Genomic DNA, 18,942 nt, shown 5'->3' with positions numbered 1-18,942 from the left:
TGATCAAGCCCTGACACTGCTTACAATGCCTCCCTTTACACCTGTGCCTCTTGTCCACGTAACACTGACACTGATCACATAAAGTTTTAGACAGGCATTTGACTTGTTTTTTCAATGCAGTCTATGTGTCTGTCTACATACTCTTTGGAGCGACAATACAGTCTAAAGCTAGGACACCTCAGCTGCACACCCACACTTTCTGAGAGCGTCGCACTCAAGCAGAAGCAGCAACGATACCTGCTAGAGTGGTTGTGGCTGTACACTGTGTGGCAAAACTCACAATAATTTTTTGCACTGAACAACTTTTTCACATCAAGAACTCCAAATAATGCTCATCATGCAACAGAATGAAAAAAGTCTTGGGGTACACTGGGCCCCCTGTTTTAAAAAACCTCACCTGCCTTTCACCGCATAAAGCACCACCTGTATGTTGACTCCTAAATGCTGTTCAAACGCTGCTATGTCGCTGAATATAATCTTTTTTTGGTTCTGACCACCCCAGTTTCTCATGCAACTTTCTCGATCCATCTAACAATTCCTCATCTGTGGGTTTCTAATCGGACATGATGGCCAAGAGCCCACCCACAAAACACAGATTGGGACCCGTGTAAATCAGGTCTACTAAACACTGTCTCATTTGATGGTTGACTTGACTACTGAGGCTAGAATTTAAAACTCTACGGCCACCCCTGCCCGTGTTTTTTACAACTGTCACAATGAGGCACAACATCACATCGACATGCATCTCGCTATTACTCTGTAACAGCTTTGAGTTCTGATTTAAGGAGTCTTCAGCAGACAACTCATCCCTAGTTCTTCTTACCAAAAACAAAGGGTTGGTTAAATTACGACTCTCTAAATGTAACTGAATGCAATTGTCAGGGGCTACCCTACTGTTAATGTCACCGAGAACTAACTGTATCTCCCTGTGTACGGCTTCGATGGCCTGCTGAGCTGAATTTATTTGGTCAAGATTGACAAAACGAAATTTCTCACAATACACCGGACCCCCAAATTCCCATTGCCAACTTCTCACTCGCTCCATATACACGTCTGTTTGGGGGTCTGCATTTGCATTTTCAGAGTTACTCTATCGGACCATCAGCTGCGTCTTCTACGTCAGACGTTATTTGGGAATATATCTGAGCGGCCACTGCGAGGATCATCAGGAGAAGACAGGGACCTGTGTAGAGAGCCTTCTGGGGAATTTTCTAAATTAGATTCTGTTTGAGAGTCACCACCACCCTGCAGGTCAGATTCCACCTCCCTATTCTCAGACATACCAGTCTGAGAGCATCCAATAGGGGGCATCTCTTTTTGTTTTTTTCTCATCACCTCTTTAGGTAAAAAAAATTTTACAGCGACCCTGGCCCATAACTTTTGGGCAGCCGTCCGTTTATCCCCCAAGCGCTGTCCCCCCTTTTGTTTACACCTTAGCTGATGTGTACCCTTGAGGATGCCCCTTTTACCCAGGCTCCTTTCCACAGCTAGTCACACCTGCTCAGAGCCACCCTCCAAAAAAACGGAAGTATTTTTCAAAAAGTCACCCTCAAGAGCTTTTGCATTTTTGATGTAGTTTCCAGTCCTCCTCCTTTCTTTTAGAACCCCTGCAGATACAGCGCCCATCAGCTTTCTGAACGAAGTATCATATTTTTCTCAAAATTTTTTAGACTACCGAAGAGCTGTGCCAAGCTTATTGTGTTGGGAGAATGGTTTGTAATAATTTTCAGATACTTCATCAGGAGATACCCCAGCATCGCAGGAGCTTTCAATCCTTGGGTTTTTATTTACAATGCCTAAAGCTCATGCTCCGGGTTAGTGAATGTGTGTGTTTTCACTCCCAGTTTTCTCAGGGTTTGGTGTGGTGTTGACCGCTGAGGAACAGGAGTTGTGTTTGCATAGTTGCGTTTTACTAGTCTTTTGTTTTGTCTTTGGGTTTGACGTATACGAGCTTTGGACTGCCTTGATGCTTCATCTGCACTCTTGTGCTGTTTTGCGTTGGCGCTGTTGTTGTTAAAGGTCTCAGAGCTGATTTCTGGTTCTTTGGCGGTTCTGATGCAAGTGTCTCTGTAGCTCTGACTACATTGTCAGGAGAGCTGCCCATGCATGATTAAGAAAAACAGAGATGTTCCAATTTAGCATCAAATAAACATTTTACAAAACTTAACTTTACCATCTTTCAGAGTAGCAGCCGTGTTAGTCTGTATCCGCAAAAAGAAGAACAGGAGTACTTGTGGCACCTTAGAGACTAACAAATTTATTAGAGCATAAGCTTTCGTGGACTACAGCCCACTTCTTCGGATGCATATAGAATGGAACATATATTGAGGAGATATATATACACACATACAGAGAGCATGAACAGGTGGGAGTTGTCTTACCAACTCTGAGAGGCCAATTAAGTAAGAGAAAAAAAACTTTTGAAGTGATAATCAAGCTAGCCCAGTACAGACAGTTTGATAATAAGTGTGAGAATACTTACAAGGGGAGATAGATTCAATGTTTGTAATGGCTCAGCCATTCCCAGTCCTTATTCAAACCGGAGTTGATTGTGTCTAGTTTGCATATCAATTCTAGCTCAGCAGTCTCTCGTTGGAGTCTGTTTTTGAAGTTTTTCTGTTGTAATATAGCCACCCGCAGGTCTGTCACTGAATGACCAGACAGGTTAAAGTGTTCTCCCACTGGTTTTTGAGTATTTTGATTCCTGATGTCAGATTTGTGTCCATTAATTGGACTGTAGTCCACGAAAGCTTATGCTCTAATAAATTTGTTAGTCTCTAAGGTGCCACAAGTACTCCTGTTCTTCTTTTTACCATCTTTCTCACCTATGTATTTGCTTAAAATACAAAACCTCATAAAATAACCAAACCAATAAGCAAAATATATTTACTGGGCTTCATCCATCCATCCATCAATGATGCTGGTGAATTTTCTTTTTCAGCTGTCTCTTTCCTTTTTCTTTTGAGCTTGTTTACCCTCTGGTCTAAGGATCTCATGTTTTGACTGTGCTGTGGAGCAGACAACATTATTATTATAAAACACATGAAACTGTCTTGTAAACTTAAAAAATAAAATACTCATTAGGGTGTTTTTCTATTTAAAAAGTCATAGTTTTAAAACAAAATAATCCATTTCAGGCTGTTCAACAAACACAGGTTTTGGTTTATTTCTACCACTAGTGTTTCTCTAAAACCTCGACATTTTTTAATATAGGCGCATGTTTACACATGAACCCAAAAACAAAGTGTGCAATAAAATACTTTTTAAATCCCACCATAACTATGTCTTGCATAGACCACCCACATCACCACCAACAATTGAAACACTAATTTTAAAACAACCTATTTTAAAAACACATCACATTTTGAAGAGTAAAAACCAAACTGTTGTGAAACAAAATACTGTAAAAGCACACACACATATCTCTAGCATAGGCCCCCTGAATCTCACACACACAAAAAACCTCAGCAGTTTTAAACACACCAAACCAACAGTTTGCAACCAAATACTTTCAAAAAACCCACACTTATCTCTAGCATAGGCCCCCTGAATCACCAAAAACAATTTAAATGTAACCCTTCTGCCCATCTAAGTTGGCAGCAACAAGGGCTGGGTTCTGTATCTAGGGGTTCCGTTTCAATAACTCAATGCAAAACCGCCTCAAGCCCCCACCCAGTGACCTGGGACAATTACATACCACCCCCTGGGTGCCTCTAAGAGGCAATACTTCCCCTCTCGCAAGCACGGAGTCTGAGTGTAGCAGAAAAAGTTTAATAACATGAGGTAAACGACATCAGCATTAAATTGGAAAAACACCACAAACAGGATTCATAACACAAACCATGAGCAAGAAAACCCACCCCAGCAAATTGGGCTGTGTCCTTTCCCATTGGTTCTTGAAACCAGCAACCCAAGAATCACCCAGAGTCTCCAAAGTCCAACACCCCCAAAGTCTCTTGGGACCAGCAACCACCCCAAGTCCCAAAAGTCCAACAACCCCCAAAGTCTCTGTCCCTGGTCAGTGCAGCCCCAGAGTAAAAGGGGGGCACGCAGGGTGTTAAGGGGCACCTTACATGATCCGAGGCCGGCCGTCTCTCCGTGGGGTTCTGCCGCAGCCTTCACCACGAGCCAGTCCACTTCCTGCTGTCCCACGAACCGCCCCGCTCTACAAGCTGCTCCGCTCTGTGACCTGTGAGCCGCTCACTGTTCCTTGGGCCCTTCAGCTGTCCCCGCAAGGCTCCGCACCGCTCCCCCAGTCGTCCCCACAAATTGCTCTGCCAGCTGCTTAGCAATATAGCTTCAGGCTCCCCCACTAGTTAACACAGCACTTAATAACTTTAACTCTTTTGTGATTTCAGCTCAGAGTAGGGGAGCCCCAGTGCTGGTGCACTATTGTCCCAAAGTGAATTCAGCTCAGCAGCCTGTAACTAGACTCCTAATGGAATCAAAGTTAGCTCTGATATTCAACAGTGGAGAGAGGAGGTGGTGCAATGGGTGTTTCAAGCCCTCACCAGGAGCCTATACCATCTACCTGTCCCCATCTTCTCTCAATTCACTTGGTTTTGTAACCCATGCCCCTTGTCAAGCAAGTGCTACTTAGGTAATGGTGAAGGACTCACTCAGTCCTTCTGTCATACAACAGTTCCACTGGCCTTGATTCACAGAATCAGGGTAACAAAACTTTATTCTTCCTGCCTGTCATAACAATAAAGGGAAGGGTAACAGCTGTCCTGTGTACAGTACTATAAAATCCCTCCTGGCCAGAGACTCCAAAATCCCTTTCCCTGTAAAGGGTTAAGAAGCTCAGGTAACCTGGCTGGCATCTGACCCAAAGGACCAATAAGGGGACAAGATACTTTCAAATCTTGGGGGGGGGAAGGCTTTTGTTTGTGTTCTTTGTTTTGGTTGTGCGTTCGCTCTCGGGACTGAGAGGGACCAGACATCAATCCAGGTTCTCCACATCTTTCTAAACAAGTCTCTCCTATTTCAAACTTGTGAGTAAAAAGCCAGGCAAGGTGTCTTAGTTTTACTTTGTTTTCTCAACTTGTAAATGTACCTTTTACTAGAGTGTTTATCTTTGTTTGCTGTACTTTGAACCTAAGACTAGAGGGGAGTCCTCTGAGCTCTTTAAGTTTGATTACCCTGTAAAGTTATTTTCCATACTGATTTTACAGAGATGATTTTTACCTTTTTCTTTAATTAAAAGCCTTCTTTTTAAGAACCTGATTGATTTTTCCTTGTTTTAAGATCCAAGGGGTTTGGATCTTGATTCACCAGGAGTTGGTGAAAGGAAGGAGGGGGAATGGTTAATTTCTCCTTGTTTTAGATCCAAGGGGGTTGGATCTGTATTCACCAGGGGTTGGTGGGAGAAAGAAGGCGGAATGGTTAATTTCTCCTTGTTTTCAGAACTAAGGGGTTTGGATCTGTATTCACAGGGAATTGGTGAATTAGCTTGAGATGGTGGCAGCGGACCAGAGCTAAGCTGGTAGTTAAGCTTAGAAGTCTTCATGCAGGCCCCCACATTGTACCCTAAAGTTCAAAGTGGGGATACAGCCTTCACACTGCCCCACTAACAGAGAAACTGGGGATCCCACCCCAGCCAAAGTAACCACTATCAGTTGCTGTTGTCTCATGCCAGGCAGGTGGGTGTGCCTATGCAAACAAGATCAGCCCCTGGAGTTCTTTTCCACACAACTGTCAGGTTGGAGGGAGGTTAATAGTGGAGTGCCTCAAGGTTCGGTTTTGGGACCCATTTTATTTAATCTATTTATAACTGACCTCGGAACCGATTGCAGGAGTGGGCTGATAAAGTTTGCGGATGATACGAAGGTGGGAGGCGTTGCAAATTTGGAGGAGGATAGGGATATTCTGCAGGGAGACTTGAATGAGCTTGTGAATTGGAGTATCAGAAATAGGATGAAATTTAATAGTGAAAAGTGTAAGGTGATGCATTTGGGGATGACTAATAACAATTTTAGTTACAAGCTGGGGACACATTGGTTAGAAGTAACGGAAGAGGAGAAGGACCTAGGGGTCCTTGTAGACCGCAGGATGACTATGAGTCGACAATGTGACGTGGCGGTGAAAAAAGCCAATGCGGTCCTGGGATGCATTAGGCGAGGTATATCTAGTAGGGATAAGGAGGTCCTGCTTCCGTTGTATAAGGTGCTGGTGAGACCTCATTTGGAGTACTGTGTGCAGTTCTGGTCTCCCATGTTTAAAAAAGATGAACTCAAACTGGAACGGGTGCAGAGAAGGGCGACTAGGATGATCAGAGGAATGGAAAACCTGTCGTATGAAAGGAGACTAGAGGAGCTTGGGTTGTTTAGTCTGACAAAACGAAGGCTGAGGGGGGATATGATTGCTATCTTTAAATATATCAGAGGGATAAATACAAGGGAGGGAGAGGAATTATTATTAATGTGGACACAAGAACGAATGGATATAAACTGGCCGTGGGGAAGTTCAGGCTTGAAATTAGACGAAGGTTTCTGACCGTCAGAGGGGTGAAATATTGGAACGGCCTTCCGAGGGAAACGGTGGGGGCGACGGACCTGTCTGGTTTTAAGATTAAGTTAGATAAGTTTATGGAGGGAATGGTTTAATGGTAAAACATAATAGCCAAGGAATACCAAGCAATGGTAGGTAAATAGTATAATGGCTAACAGGGGTCAGGCTAGAGATTCTTGCCTACATGCTCGGGGTCTACTGATTGCCATATTTGGGGTCGGGAAGGAATTTTCCTCCAGGGTAGATTGGCTGAGCCTCTGGAGGTTTTTCGCCTTCCTCCGCAGCATGGGGCAGGGATCACTAGCAGGAGGGTCTCTGCCAATTGAAGTCACTAAAACACAGGATTGGGGACTTCAACAGCAGAGTCCAGGGAAGGGGTAGGGACGGTTTTGTGGCCTGCAGCATGCAGGGGGTCAGACCAGATGATCATAATGGTCCCTTCTGACCTTAAAGTCTATGAGTCTATGAGTCTATGAGTCACTCACCATAATTCACCACCAGATGTCAGGGTAGAGCTCATCCTGACTCTGCTTACATCAACATTAAAACTAATTTTAAAACAACCCATTTTAAAAGCACACATCACATTTTGCATAGTAAAAAAAAACCCTGTTAGTTTGAAACAAACTGTTTGCAACCATATACTTTTAAAAAAACCACACCTATGTCTTGCACAGACCCCTAATTCACAATTTAAACATTAAAACTAATTAAAAAACATTTTAAAACACACACACGCTTTTAAAAGCCAATTGCAGAAGGTTACCTTCCACTACAGTGTAAGGGGATGCTGGTACATGGTTATTCTGTTTCCCCCCATGTGTATTTGGGCCTTTGGATTAAGGAACAAGCAAAATTTTTAGTTAGTATTATTCCCCAATTGCATCAACCCCTCTGCAATCTGCGTTATACCTGGTGTTTTTTAATTTAACAGTATAAAGCACAACTATAGTTAAAAATGGGGTTTTATCTGGCCCTGGTGAAAAGCAGCTTGAAGTTGCTGTTTCCATACTACATACTGCAATAAAGATAGGTACCATTATTTAGGCCTTGGCTACACTGGCAATTCACAGCGCTGCACTTGCTGCGCTCAGGGGTGTGAAAAAACACCCCCCCGAGCGCAGCGAGTGCAGCGCTGTAAAGCGCCCGTGTAATCAGTGCCTGCAGTGCTGCACGCTCACTCGCAGCGCTGTGAATCCGCAAGTGTAGCCAAGGCCTTAGTAAGGACAGCAAGGACAAAGAGTGACATTATATAATATATATTTTCAGAGTTAAAACAAGCAACATACCTTGGTTTGCTGTCCAGCAGGTATTCTGGTCAAGATAGTTTCTGTTGAAAGAGGACAGTCTCTAAAAAATGGAGGTTTTTATACCATCCTAACTCTTTGTTTCAAAGTCTATAGTTAGCAGGTTGATTCGATTACTGCTTGTTTTTAGATTTATGCAACCTCGGGCTGCTTCTTAACCCATTACACCCCATCCTCAACCGTCACTTCTTAATTGTTCATTGACCTGAGCAACGTCTTTTCTGTTCACCTTGTCCGCCAGTGACTCCCGCAAGCCATGATCTCCTTCCTCCTCTAGGGGGGTGGATGATGAGAGGCCATCATGCTCATTGGTCTGCCTCACAAGTAGTTGAGTTTCAGGGTCGGGTTGCAGCATATACATCAACAGCTGGGCCAAAGGGCTCCCCTTGGCCACTCCCTCCTCCTCCTTGGAACTGTCGCTGATGTAGTCCTTTCTCCGCAGGCGGTCAAAGGCCCTCGGAGCTAAAACAAAGTCCAAAGTTCTCACGGGTGTGGTGAAGGAGTCCATGTTTCCTCTTAGCGTTTCCATGATTTCTAAAACACACGTTCTTGAAATGAAATGGCCTCTTCCGCGTGGTGCTGGGACTTCTGGGGAAGGTGTTGCACTCTGATTGGTAGAGGGTGGTAGGAGGAGCTCTTAGAGGGGTCACATGACCCTCTTCTGGGCAGGTCACCTTGTCCCAGAACTCCCCCCAATTGGTCAAATCTGCTCTCAGGGAGGTCCTCTGTGGCTGAAATCCATCCTGATAGATAGAGGGCAGTGGGAGGAGTTCTTAGAGGGGTCACACGACCCCACTTCTGGATGGATCACCCCGCCCCAGATCACCCCGATTGGTCAAATCTCCTCTCAGGGCAGTCCTACAGGGGGATAAACCCATCCTGATTGGTAGAGGGTGGTGGGAGGAGTTCTTAGAGGGGTCACATGACATTGTTTGCTTCCAGTCATGTGTCTGTCTTGACCCCAGATGTAATAGCCCCAGGGGGTAGGTCTTAGGGTCACAAGTGGATGGGGCCCCTTATACTACTCATGCACCTGTGGTTTTAAATGTTTCTCACTGAAATATGGCTAAATTTGATTACGGTGTAAAAGCAAATGTATCATTACGGTACTTCTTTGTTAATCAATATACTACATCTTATCAGGAATGTGCACAAGACTCAAGGACTGGGCAAAAGACTATTCCACAGTCTGGTATCTTTCAAAAGAGGAGATTCCAAAATCTAGATGAAATTGGTTAAATTTCAAGATTATTTAAATCTGGAATATCCATTTGGAACAGGGGTAATATGACACACACACACATATGTCACATTAACTATTTTGACCACCAGGCAGCAGAAACTGTCTCTAAAACTATAATGCATGGTATTGAGGGCCTGGCTACTAAAGAAACAGTACACTATTAACAATGTGCACAATATTGCTAAACTGTTTAAACAAAAGAAAAAAATAATAAATTAATTGCAGCAAACAATATGAAGGCAAGAAAAAACCAAATTGGTAAAGAAATTATTTGTATTGCTTATGAGAGTTACATAGTAATTACCATAACCAACTTATCAGAGAACATTAAAAAAAGAAAATTGACTGACATTATTAATAAACAGCTAACTAGCATTGCCCTCAGTGTATAACAAAAACAGGGGTAAATTGGCAATGTGTCAAATTGTGTAGACAATTTTCCTGTTAGCACCAGTCATAATTTGGGGTCAGTAACACAGCATCCTAATTGAGGCACATGTTATTCAAAAAAATCGTGCTCAGTGTCTGGCTATCAACACTGACTCCTGACAGCAATATTTAATAAATAAATTACTATCCATGCAGCAGGTTATCTGGAAGACAGCATCTACAAGAAAAAACAGGACCTACATCAACTACTGGTGTATCATGCAGTAATGCAAACTTGAAAAGCATCACACACTGCTTGTTATGCCAGGAATGTTGCTGACTTCACAACTCCAGTGCATGGCCACAATGGTCTAGGCCAGTGTTTGTCAAAGTTTGGGTTGTGACCCAGTACTGGGTCACGGCATGTAAGGCACTGGATCACCTTGCTCAGCACCCAGGGACCCTAACGGCTCCGGTCAGCACCGCTGACCAGGATATTAAAAGTCCCGTTGGTGGTGCTGCCCAGCTAAGGCAGGCTTGTGCCTACCTGGTCCGACACCGCGCTGCACCCCAGAAGTGGCCAGCAGCGGGTCTGACTTCTAGGCAGGGGGGCCAAGGGGCTCCATGCGCTGCCCCTACTCCAAGCACCGGCTCCGCATTTGGTTCCTCTTCTGGGGCGCAGCGCGGTCCGCGGTGCCAGGACAGGCAGGAAGCCTGCCTCTGCACCCTGGCTGCGCTGCTGACCAGGAGCCACCAAATCATGTCAAACTAATCGGATAGCTTTCTTTGATAGGATAACGAGCCTTGTGGATAAGGGTGAGGCTGTGGATGTGGTATACCTAGACTTTAGTAAGGCATTTGATACGGTCTCACATGATATTCTTATTGATAAACTAGGCAAATACAATTTAGATGGGGCTACTATAAGGTGGGTGCATAACTGGCTGGATAACAGTACTCAGAGAATTGTTATTAATGGTTCCCAATCCTGCTGGAAAGGCATAACGAGTGGGGTACCGCAGGGGTCTGTTTTGGGACCGGCTCTGTTCAATATCTTCATCAACGACTTAGATATTGGCATAGAAAGTACGCTTATTAAGTTTGCGGAGGATACCAAACTGGGAGGGATTGCAACTGCTTTGGAGGACAGGGTCATAATTCAAAATGATCTGGACAAATTGGAGAAATGGTCTGAGTTAAACAGGATGAAGTTTAACAAAGACAAATGCAAAGTGCTCCACTTAGGAAGGAACAATCAGTTTCACACATACAGAATGGGAAGAGACTGTCTAGGAAGGAGTACGGCAGAAAGGGATCTAGGGGTTATAGTGGACCACAAGCTAAATATGAGTCAACAGTGTGATGCTGTTGCAAAAAAAGCAAACCTGATTCTGGGATGTATTAACAGGTGTGTTGTGAGCAAGACATGAGAAGTCATCCTTCCGCTCTACTCTGCTTTGGTTAGGCCTCAGCTGGAGTATTGTGTCCAGTTCTGGGCACCGCATTTTAAAAAAGATGTGGAGAAATTGGAAAGGGTCCAGAGAAGAGCAACAAGAATGATTAAAGGTCTTGAGAACATTACCTATGAAGGAAGGCTGAAAGAATTGGGTTTGTTTAGTTTGGAAAAGAGAAGACTGAGAGGGGACATGATAGCAGTTTTCAGGTATTTAAAAGGGTATCATAAGGAGGAGGGAGAAAACTTGTTCACCTTAGCCTCTAAGGATAGAACCAGAAGCAATGGGTTTAAACTGCAGCAAGGGAGGTACAGGTTGGACATTAGGAAAAAGTTCCTAACTGTCAGGGTGGTTAAACACTGGAATAAATTGCCTATGGAGGTTGTGGAATCTCCATCTCTGGAGATATTTAAGAGTAGGTTAGATAAATGTCTATCAGGGATGGTCTAGACAGTATTTGGTCCTGCCATGAGGGTAGGGGACTGGACTCGATGACCTCTCGAGGTCCCTTCCAGTCCTAGAATCTATGAATAAGATGTAAGTCCACGCCCCAACCCTGCGCCCTAATCCCCTACCCCAGCCCTGAGCCCCCCAAATCTGAAACCCCTTCCTGCACCCCAACCCTCTGCCCCAGCCCTGAGCCCCTCCCATACCCCAAACCCCTCATCCCCAGCTCTTTGGGTCATGGGCATCAATTTTCTTCAACCTGCGACCCCTCATAAAGAAAAGGAGGGGATGACAAGATAATGGATTTGAAGGTACAGTATTATTAAACCATGAGGGAAATTCTCAGGGGAGGGACTCTCAAAGTACCTGCAAACTCATTAAGCTTCACAATAGCCATGAGAAATGGGTATTTTCTCCTTTAACAGATAAATAAATTAAGGCTCCAAAGTTAGGGTTTGTCTACACTGGCACTTTACAGCGCTGCAACTTTGTCACTTGGGAGTGTGAAAACCCCCCCTGGGCGCTGCAAGTTTCAGCGCTGTAACACGACAGTACAGCCAGTGCATCACGGCAGCGCTTTAACGTTGCCAGTGAAGACATGGGCTTAGGTGAGCTGCACAAGCCCATGAGACACCTGGGCTCCAATTCCTAGTTGCCCACCTTAACCCCTCTGTATCACTGCCCCTGCCTGGTGTTTACTGTTGTATCTGCACAGGTATGCCAGCTCTGCCAATAAGATTGTACTCTGCAGCATGTGTTATATGTAGGGTTGATTGTCCTGCAGCAGCAGATTTACAATCAGCCAGGATTTGTTGGCAGAGGGCTCTTTTTCTTCAGAAGACTTATTTGGTTCAGTGTGCAATAATTGTCGTAGCTACTGATGAGTATTTCGTAGAACATTGCAGTAGCTGGAGCTGGACTAGCTTACCATATAGTAACATGAGTTTTCTATTTCTGCTCTCCATGATCAATTTTCACAGCTGCTGACTTTTGCAAAGGTACTTGCAAGACAGAAGTATTAGCAGAAAAAAAGTTGCTGCCACATTTCCCCCTTAAATAGTCTCCAGTGCGTGGACTCAAACTGATTCTACCTGTAACTGCAGCAACTGCTGTCAAATAGGGAGGAGGGGAAGCAGCCCAGCAGACTCCACTTCCTCATTCTTTATCATGGCTGACTCTTGGCAACTCTATATAAGTGATAACATCATAGACAGCACAAGTTTTTTAAATAAATCCTAGCAACTGCAGCTTCATTACATGAACTTCGAGTTGATTTCTCTCTATCACTAGGATACCAAATACTGTTTCTATGTGTAAGCGGGGGAATGGACCTGCTATTGTGGAGAACTTTCCTGGCTTATACACTACCCCGGTGAAATTGGCTAGTGAAAGGATCTGGGTCCTCGCTCCCACTCCTTTACCCAGAGGCCTGCCTGACCTTGAGGGCTCCCCTTTCACTCTTCTGTGTGGCAGAGTCCTTGTAACCCCAACAAGGCTGGGCCTGGGATTCCTGGGGCCTCGACCCCCAACCTTGTCATAGTCACTTAGGACCGGGGCGGCAGGTTATATGGGCCCGTGGTGCCCAGGCTCCAGCAAATTCAGGGCCCAGGGGCCTGGTTCCACCAATGTTCGGGCCAGGTCTCTCCACAGGCCCCACCTGCCGCCCCGTGCACCTGCCCTGGTCCCTCATCTGGTCCCAGTGACATTAACAAGTTACCGGGACCAGATGGAATTCACCCAAGAGTTCTGAAAGAACTCAAATGTGAAGTTTGTAACCTGTCCTTTAAATCGGCTTCTGTACCCAATGACTGGAAGTTAGCTAATGTAACACCAATATTTAAAAAGGGCTCTAGAGGTGATCCCGGCAATTACAGACTGGTAAGTCTAACGTCGGTACCGGGCAAATTAGTTGAAACAATAGTTAAGAATAAAATTGTCAGACACATAGTGCCGCGTGAAAGTTAAGGAGCTCAGACAAGCCTACCAGAAAACCAAAGAAGCAAACGGAAGGTCCGGGGCAGAGCCGCAGACATGCCGCTTCTACACTGAGCTGCATGCAATTCTCGGGGGGGGGGGGGGGGGCGCCACCACTACCCCACCTCTGACCGTGGATTCGGAAGCGGGGGTAATCTCAGCCATGCCTGAGGATTCTGCAGACGGGGAAGATGAGGAGGAGGAGGAGGACGATGAGCTTGCGGAGAGCACACAGCACTCCGTTCTTCCCAACAGCCAGGATCTTTTTCTCAGCCTGACAGAAGTACCCTCCCAACCCCCAGACAATGAGGCCATGGAAGGGACCTCCGGTGAGTGTACCTTTGTAAGTATAAATCATGGTTTAAAAGCAAGCGGTTTTTAATGATTAATTTGCCCTGAGGACTTGGGATGCATTCATGGCCAGTACAGCTACTGGAAAAGTCTGTTAACATGTCTGGGGATGGAGCAGAAATCTCCAGGGACATCTCCATGAAGCTCTCCTGGAGGTACTCCAAAAGCCTTTGCAGAAGGTTTCTGGGCAGTGCAGCCTTATTCCATCCTCCATGGTAGGACACTTGACCACCCCATGCTAGTAGCAAGTAATCTGGTATCATTGCATGACAAAGCCTGGCAGCGTATGGTCCCGGTGTTTGCTGGCATTCAAGCAACATCCATTCTTTATCTCGCTGTGTTATCCTCAGGAGAGTGATATCGTTCATGGTAACCTGGTTGAAATACGGGAATTTAATTAAGGGGACAGAGGTGGCCGTTCCTACTGGGCTGTTTGCCTGTGGCTGAAAAGAAATCCTTCCTGCAGTTAGGCAAGCACGGAGGGGGGGGAGGAATTGGCCCTGAGCTTTTCGCGTTTGGCTAGCAGGGATCTTCCCTGTTACCAGCCACGCGGGGGCGGGGGGGGGGGGGGGGATAAAGCAATCATCCCAGAGAATTGGATGGGGGGGGGGGGTTAGTTTGTTTTGTGCTGCTGAAGGCTAACAGGAAAACCGCAGCAGACAACAGGCTTTGCTTGGTATGTGGGAAAGGAGGGCGCAGAAGCCGAAAGACAATGGCTTACCATGGCCGCATGCAAGCTGAATTCTGTTGCCCGGACCTGCATCTGTGATCTCTAACACCAAAGCCACAGGCACTCAATATTAAGATGGAAAATGCGACCTTGTACGGAAATCACATTTGCTATGTAATGTGAATAGTGTTGTTCACCATGAAAGAGTATAAGCATTATTCTGTAAAATGTATCATTTTAAAAACTTCTCTCCTTTTTTTCAACCCTCCCTCCAGCAGCTGCAAATTTTTCAAGCCTCCCTCCTCCGTCCCAAAGTCTATCTCAGATAAGGCGGCATAGAAAGAGGACGTGAGACGACATGTTCACGGAAATAATGGAATCCACCCGCAATTAAAGAGCTCATTTGAATGAGTGGAAGGACACAGTATCTAAATTTAGGAAAGATGCCAGTGAACATGAGGTCATGAGGGATGCTCGAGATGAGAGGTGGCAGGCTGCAATGCTGGGGCTGCTGCGTGATCAAACGGACATGCTCCGGCGTCTGGTGGAGCTTCAGGAACGGCAGCAGGATAACAGACTGCCGCTGCAGCCGCTGTATAACCTCCCTCCCCCCATCACCATGTTCCATAGTCTCCTCACCCAGACGTGTAAGAACGCGGGGTGGGGGAGGCTTCGTGCACCCTCCCACTCCACCCCAGTGGACAGCCCAACCAAAAGGCTGTCATTACCTTGAACTCTTTTAGTGGCCTTTTCCTTCCCTCCTATCCTCCTCCCAAACCCCACCCGGGCTACCTTGTCAGTTCTCTCCCTCTTTTTATAATCAATTAATAAAGAATAAATTATTTTTAAATGATAGTGACTTTATTTCCTTTGAAAGCAAGCTGTAATTGAAGGGGGAGGGTGGGTTACTTACAGAGAATGAGTCAAGGGGGCGGGTTTTCATCAAGGAGAAACAAACAGAACTTTCACACCATAGCCTGGCCAGTCATGAAACTAGTTTTCAAAGCTTCTCTGATGCGCAGCGCTTCCTGGTGTGCTCTTCTAATCGCCCTGGTGTCTGGCTGCATGTAATCAGTGGCCAGGCGATTTGCCTCAGCCTCCCACCCCGCCACAAAGGTCTCCCCCTTACTGTCACAGAGATTGTGGAGCACACAGCAAGCCGCAATAACAATGGGAATATTGCTTTGGCTGAGGTCTGAGAGAGTCAGTAACGTGCGCCAGTGTACCTTTAAACGTCCAAATGCACATTCTACCACCATTCTGCACTTGCTCAGCCTGCAGTTTAAAAGCTCCTGACTACTGTCCAGGCTGCCTGTGTATGGCTTCATGAGCCATGGCATTAAGGGGTAGGCTCGGTCCCCAAGGATAACTATAGGCATTTCAACATCCCCAATGGTTATTTTCTGGTCTGGGAAGTAAATCCCTTGCTGCAGCGGTTTAAACAGAGTAGTGTTCCTGAAGACGCGAGCATCATGAACCCTTCCCAGCCAGCCCACGTTGATGTTAGTGAAATGTCCCTTGTGATCCACCAGTGCTTGCAGCACCATTGAAAAGTACCCCTTGCGGTTTACGTACTGGCTGCCCTGGTGCTCCGGTGCCAAGATAGGGATATGGGTTCCATCTATCGCCCCACCACAGTTAGGGAACCCCATTGCAGCAAAGCCATCCACTGTGACTTGCACATTTCCCAGAGTCACTACCTTTGGTAGCAGCAGCTCAGTCATTGCTTTGGCTACTTGCATCACAGCAGCCCCCACAGTAGATTTGTCCACTTCAAATTGATTCTCGACTGACCGGTAGCTGTCTGGTGTTGCAAGCTTCCACAGGACTATCGCCACTCGCTTCTCAACTGTGAGGGCTGCTCTCATCTTGGTATTCTGGCGCTTCAGGGCAGGGGAAAGCAAGTCACAAAGTTCCATGAAAGTGCCCTTACGCATGCGAAAGTTCCGCAGCCACTGGGAATCATCCCAACCTGCAACGCTATGCGGTCCCACTAATCTGTGCTTGTTTCCCGGGCCCAGAATCGGCATTCCACAGCTAGAACCTGCACCATTAACAACATGATCTCCAAAGCGCCTGGGCTGGCTGTTTGAGAGAATTCTGTGTCCGTGTCCATGTCCTCATCACTCTCATCGCCGCGCTGCAGTCGCCGCCTCCTCCTTGCCTGGTTTTTCTGGTCCTGGTTCAGCATAAACTGCACAAGAATGCGCGAAGTGTTTACAATGTTCATGACTGCTGTCTTGAGCTGAGCAGGCTCCATGCTTGACGTGATATGGCATCTGCAGTGCAGTGTTCACCCAGGAAAAAAGGCGCAAAAAGGCGCTGTACCCAGAACCACCAGCGACAATGTTTTTTGCCCCATCAGGCATTGGGATCTCAACCCAGAATTCCAATGGGTGGGGGAGGCTGTGGGAACTATGGGATAGCTATGGGATAGCTACCCACAGTGCAACGCTCTGGAAGTTGACGCTAGCCTTGGTACATGGACGCACACTGCCGAATTAATGTGCTTAGTGTGGCCGCGTGCATTCGACTTATACAATCTGTTTCCAAAAATCAGTTTCTGTAAAATCGCAATAATCCCGTAGTGTAGACATACCCTTTGGGAGGATATGATAGAGGTATATAAAATCATGAGTGATGTGGAGAAAGGGGATAAGGAAAAGTTATTTACTTATTCCCATAATACAAGAACTAGGGGTCATCAAATGAAATTAATGGGCAGCAGGTTTAAAACAAATACAAGGAAGTTCTTCTTCACGCAGTGCACAGTCAACTTGTGGAACTCCTTACCTGAGGAGGTAGTGAAGGCTAGGATTATAACAGCGTTTAAAAGAAAACTGGATAAATTCATGGTGGTTAAGTCCATTAATGGCTATTAGCCAGGATGGGTAAGGAATGGTGTCCCTAGCCTCTGTCTGTCAGAGGATGGAGATGGATGGCAGGAGAGAGATCAATTGATCATTGCCTGTTAGGCCCACTCCCTCTGGGGCACCTGGCACTGGCCACTGTCGGTAGACAGGATACTGGGCTAGATGGACCTTTGGTCTGACCCGGTACGGCCGTTCTCATGTTTTTATGTCCCTGCCTGCCCTCTGGGCGGCTGCCCTGATGCTTTGCGCTGTGCTCCCCTGCCGGCTACAAAAGGAAGCAGCGCCGGGGGCAGGCTGAGGGAGGAGGCGAACACATGATGGTAGCCTTCCCCCAGCACCCACCACAGAGGGGCCCGGCCCCTAAGAGCACGTGCAGTGACAGTGGTGGGGGTGAGTGTGCTGCCAGGGGCGAGGGGGGGGGCCCTCCCCCAGAGCTCACTGCTGCCAGCGTGGAGAGGGCTGCGGGGAATGTGGAGTCCTCCTCTCTGGGCCCAGCCCCAGGGCAGCCTGCCTGCACCTCAAACTCCTCATCCCCAGCCCTGCCCCACCCGAGCCCGCACCCCCAGCCAGAGCCCTCACCCCTCCCGCACCCCAATCCTCTGCCCTAGCCCTGAGCCCTCTCCTGCACCGTGAACCTCTCATCCCCAGCCCCACCTCACAGTCCTCATCCCCACCCCTCCTCTACCCCTCCCACACCCCAAATCCCTCACCCCCAGCCCCACCTCACAGCCCTCACCCCAAGCCTCTGCCCTAGCTCTGACCCCCTCTCATACCCCAAACCCCTCATCCCCAGCCCCACCACAGAGCCCTTATGCCCCCACAACCCTCATCCCCAGCCCTCATCCCCCCACGCCCCCTCACATTGTGAAATATAGGAAAACTGTTAAATGCTTACTGTATATTAAAAAATATATCTCAGCTTACAAGGCAGCAGTGGGGGAGGGGTGGGGGTGGGACTTGGACCCATTCTGGACAACACTGAAAATTATACAAACCTGCCACCCCTGCTTAGGGCAGGGGCTAGGGTGTCCCCACTCCGGGATGCTCTCTCCGCCCTGGATGCTTCCCTGACCCACTGATCATTACATACAGTTCAAAGCAAATACAATTTATTAAACAGCAACCAATTTAAAAAAAATAAGGAAAAAATGGGAAAGGTTAAAGGAAAACACATCACCCCGTTCTGTGGCACGGGGACGTCACAACCAGCGTTTCTGGAATGTCAGGGAAGTTCAGTCTGTTCCTCACATGTCCCAGGCTCCTTCTCAGGCCCTGGCTGTGCTGCAGGGTGGGTCAGACACTTCCTCTGGCGGTGGCCACACACCTTCAGGCTCTAGGTGGCAGGGCCCTTCTTCCCAGCATCAGCTCTCCCTCCCCCCATCAGGGTTATGATGCCCCTCCAAGTCTGGCCTGCACGGCCTCTTGGCTGGGGGGTGTCTCCCTGTGCTCAGTCTGCCGCCCAGGGTCCCTCTCCTCTCCCCAGTTGCTCACCGCACCCGGCCCCGGACTGCTCCAGCCCCAGCCCCAGCCCCAGCTCCTGCTCCACTCGGCCTCATCCCTGATGCTGCTCTGCCTCCAGCTCCCTGGGTTGCTTTTCTGGCCTCTCTGGCTCTGGTTGCTGCAGCTCTGCCCCCAGCACAGGTCTGCTCTGCAGGCTGCTTCCGCGTCTCTGCCCCCAGCTCTGCCCGGCTCCCTGGACTGCTTCTGTGGCTGCCATGGCCCAGCTCAGCTCGGGCCCCTGCTC

This window comes from Malaclemys terrapin, chromosome 24 (genome assembly GCF_027887155.1).
Source record: "Malaclemys terrapin pileata isolate rMalTer1 chromosome 24, rMalTer1.hap1, whole genome shotgun sequence".
Taxonomy (NCBI): Eukaryota; Metazoa; Chordata; order Testudines; family Emydidae; genus Malaclemys; species Malaclemys terrapin.
The sequence above is the reverse complement of the archived record's forward strand: the minus strand, read 5'-3'. Positions refer to the sequence as shown.